This window comes from Nematolebias whitei, chromosome 4 (assembly GCF_014905685.2).
Source record: "Nematolebias whitei isolate Nwh7 chromosome 4, NemWhi1, whole genome shotgun sequence".
NCBI lineage: Eukaryota > Metazoa > Chordata > Actinopteri > Cyprinodontiformes > Rivulidae > Nematolebias > Nematolebias whitei.
In genome coordinates this window covers 53724096-53728766 of record NC_056501.1, presented here as the reverse complement: position 1 = coordinate 53728766, position 4671 = coordinate 53724096, and positions in this window count along the sequence as shown.

Sequence of the window (4671 nt, the reverse complement as noted above, 5' to 3'; positions counted from 1 at the left end):
TTGCTTTGTTTTGTTTTTGTTTTTTTGAATGTCCAGAGGACCAGATTTAACTTTTTTGGATAAGTCTGTTATACTTTGAGTTTTATTTTGTATCGTCTTTTGAGAATTTCTCTTGTACATAAAGTGTACAGAAAAACAATATGAAATCAAATTTCTGTGCGTTTTTGATGCAATGTCCAACTGTTCAAGTTTGGAGAAAAAAAAGCCTTTAATTGTAAAATAAAGATGAAAAAATATGCAAACCACTCCGACTAATTTATTGTTTAAACTATAGTTAAAGCCTCAAAGTTCATGCTTAATAATCCAGGTAAAAAATCCAACAAAGTTCAGTCAGGTCATCTGGACGGTTTCTTTTTCTTTTCTTTTTTTACTGTTTCGTCCATCATCCAAAGGACTTCCATCAGTCTGAGGAGCCACATCAACCCGAGTCCCACAACCAGCACATTCCCATAGTGGACCAACAGGTTCTGGAGCCCACCCTTTCCACAGTCGACTCCTGTGAGGCAGCCAAAGTGGTTCAAATCATCAAAGTATAGTTGAAGTGAACAATATATCAGAGTCAGAGATTCTTTATTGTCGTTCCACCACATGTGGTACATGTGGTGGAACAAAATTATGTACACAGGGTCCCAGTTACATCCGACAATAAAATGTAAAAGAAAAACGATAAGATCCAACATATGAACTAAGAAAAACATCAACTAAAAATACACTAAGCACTGATAGCATAAAACCGTCATGAAACCGATCAGCAGCAACATGATTTTTTTCACAGTGATTATCCTGGTTAGAGATTCATGAGTCTAACAGCCTCAGGGTAGAAGCTGTTCCTCAGTCTAGTGGTTCTACACTTAATGCTCCTCAACCTCCTTCCTGAGGGGAGCGTGGCAAAAAGTGTGTGTGCTGGGTGAGTGTGGTCCTTCATGATGCAGGTGGTCCTCTTCCTGCATCTGGAGGTGTAGATGTCTGTGATGGTGGGGAGACTGACTCCAACATCTTCTGTGCAGCCTTCACCACTCTCTGCAAAGCTTTTCTTTCTGCAGCTGTGTTTCATATGTATCCCATTGCCTCAAATCAGGGATTAGGTCAGATATGGTCAAAATGAACTAAACACAATTTGATACATTCAATTTAATTAAATTCAACAAAGTCTATGCTCAATAATCCAGGCATAAAATCCAACATTTTTCAGTCAGGTCATCTGGACAGTTTCTTTTTTTGTGCTGAAACGTTTCGCCTTCGATCCGGAAGGCTTCATCAGTCAAGGAAACGCACAACACACAACTGATTCTTCCCCCAACAGCTTACTCCTAAGTGGTACAAACCAGTTCTGCTTGTGATTAGATGGTCTCTTTGGTACGCCCCTTCCTCCATTGTCGGCCCTCTTCCTTGTTGACAGTCTTGTCAAACTGGTTGAAAACAATAAAGTCCAGAATCAGTTTTGTTGTGCGTTTCCTTGACTGATGAAGCCTTCCGAATTGAAGGCAAAACGTTTCAGCACAAAAAAAAAGAAACTGCCCACATGACCTGACTGAAAAATGTTGGATTAATTACATTCAGTTTATTTCTATAGCGCCAAATCACAACAAAGTTGTCTCAGGGCACTTTACAGGAACATTCACATAAAAGCCAATTAGTAATGTTCTCTATCTAAGGAATCCAGCAGACAAGTTGAATCTTGGCTTCGTTGCAGTCTCCCATCCTGAGCAAGCACAGTGGCAACAGTGGAAAGAAAAACTCCCTTTAAAAGGATGAAACCTCCAGCAGAAACAGGCTCAGGACAAGAGACCATCTGCTTTGACTTGCTGGTTGAGAGGACAGGAAGGAGAGACAGACGAACACAGAATGGTAAGTCCAGATGTAGGTCCAGGTGTACCTGAAAGACAAAAAAAAAAAAATGTTAAGGATAGAAAAAATAATTACAAATACAAAACAGGTTGAGCAGAGTAAGTAAAGACAGTAGTAGTGTCAAGAACCATTTAGGATTAGCACATCAACACCCAACACAGAAATTGTTTAAAAAGTTTATTAGGAAATAAACAGCTTCTGGTGCAGGTCTGGGTCCGGGCCCGATCTGTCAAGACAGAAGAGTTAGTGAACCTGGTGAGGATGGGGAGGCGAGGAGAGGTACAATGAATGTTACTAACCTGTCTTGATGGAATAACAGGAGCTGTAGTCTCGCTGGAGCCGATGATGTCACTCATGCAGAGTGAACAGCAGCAGCGGAGCGAACAGAAGGCGTACAGGTCCAATAAGGGCAAATCCAGTTCCAGGGTCCAAGATGGGTAGCAGGGGTTTGAGCACAGGGAGGCAGAGAGCCAAATAAATCCAAAAACATGATCTTGAATCGTGGTCGGTGTGGAGGCGCAGAGTAATAACCATGAGGACCGAAGCAGACAAAATCCAAAAGGGAGCAGGCTGATCGGGTAGTCAGAAAAACAGGCTTGGGTTCAGAACAAGGCTGGACGCAAAGACAAGAAGTGCTGGATTTCTAATGCTCAGAGAGGTTCGAGAATCTGGCACTGAATGAGGGTGAACAGGGAGCTTAAGTAGGGAGGTGCACAGGTGCGATGAATGAAGCTGATTGCAACGGCAGGGAGAGGAGGCATGGTGCAGGCACATGAACTGAGTGATTGACAGGACAAAAAAAACATGAAACTAGACAGGCTGAGGTAGTAAAAAAGGGGCAAAAACATGACAGAACCCCCTCTTTAAGGTCTGGCTCCTGACGGACCACGAGGTTGCTCAGGATGTGACCTATGAAATTGTCTGATCAGAGATTTGTCTAAAATGTGGCGGGCTGGGACCCAAGAACGTTCTTCAGGCCTATACCCCTCCCAGTCGACCAGATAGTGAAGCCCCAGTTCCCGCCATCTGGAGCAAAGGAGTCTCCTGACGGTGTAGGCTGGAGAACCATCAATGAGTCAGGCGGGAGGAGGGGGATCGGAGGAGGGTCCGAACCAGGACTTCAAAAAAGGTTTAAGATGGGATACATGAAAAGTAGGGTGCACCTTGAGGGAACGGGGCAACTGAAGGCGAACAGCTACTGGGTTAATGACCTTGGTGATGGGGAATGGGCCGATGAACCTGGGAGCCAATTTACGAGATTCCACCCACAGGGGAAGGTCCTTAGTGGAGAGCCAAACCTTGTGGCCCACTTGGTAAGTTGGCTGGGTGGACCGGCGTTTGTTGGCCCCCCTGACATAGGTAGCAGAGGACTTGAGGAGGGCCCTCCTGGCTCTCCTCCAGGTGCGTTGGCACCTCATGGCTGCTTGGTGAGCTGATGGCACCTGGGCCTCTCTTCCCTGGACAGAGAACAGAGGAGGTTGGAAACCAAACACCACATAAAATGGGGCCAAACCAGTTGCTAAGGAGGGCAGGGAGTTGATGGTGTGTTCCTCCCAGGGGAGATTGGTAGACCATTTGCTAGGATCCCCTTCACACAGTAGCCGCAGCTTAGCTTCTGCCTCCTGGTTAACCCTTTCCATTTGGCCATCAGACTGAGGGTGAAAACCAGAGGAGAGACTGACAGATATGCCCAGCAGACTGCAAAACTCTTGCCAAAACTTAGAGATAAACTGAGGCCCTCGATCAGAAACAATGTCAGAAGGTATGCCATGAAGTCTGAACAACTCTTTAGCCATGATGATGCCGAGTTCTTTAGCAGAAGGGAGTTTTGCGAGAGGGACGAGATGAACCATCTTAGAAAAACGGTCTACTATGGTAAGAATAACAGTATGACCTGAGGAGAGCGGAAGACCTGTGACAAAATCCATAGAAATATGGGACCATGGGCGAGATGGGATAGGTAAAGGATGGAGTGGACCAGCAGGAGGACGACGGGAGGATTTGGCCTTGTTGTATGAACAACAAGAGGAAACATACTATTTGACATTCTTAATCAAGTCTTTCCACCAGAACAGGGATCTGATGACACTAAGGGTCTTAGTAACCCCAGGGTGGCAAAACATCTGAGACTTATGGCAGAGGTCCAGGATCACTTTAACTTTATTGTCTGGAACAAATATCCGGTTTCTAGGGCCATTGGGTGGAGGTGGGTGATCCAGATTAGCCTGCCGGAGGTCTGATTCAAGCTGGGTTATGGATAGGCAAACCTTATCTGGCAGAATAAATTCGATCTCAGATCTGACTTTAGGAGCATCGCTCGCCTCCAAAATGCGAGACAGGGCATCGGGCTTGGTGTTCTTAGTTCCTGGTCTATAGGATAATACAAAGTTGAAGCGACAGAAGAAAATAGCCCACCTGGCTTGACGTGGATTTAACCTCTAAGCGGTCCTGAAGTACGCAAGGTTTTTATGGTCAGTCCAAACAATGAAAGGTTCCTTGGCCCCCTCAAGCCAATGCCTCCACTCCTCGAGGGTGAGCTTGACAGCCAGCAGTTCCCGATCCCCCACATCATAATTGCATTCAGCTGCAGAAAAGCTCCTAGAGAAAAAGGCACATAGGTGAACTTTCCCTTTGCTGTTATGCTGACAAAGAACCGCTCCTACCCCAGTACTAGAAGCATCAACCTCAACAATGAATGGTTTGTTGGGGTCAGGAGCATGGAGGATCGGTGTAGTAGAAAACAGTTCTTTGAGTTTATTGAAAGAGAGATCAGCTGACTCATTCTAGACAAACTTTGATTTGGAAGATGTTAAAGCATGTAAT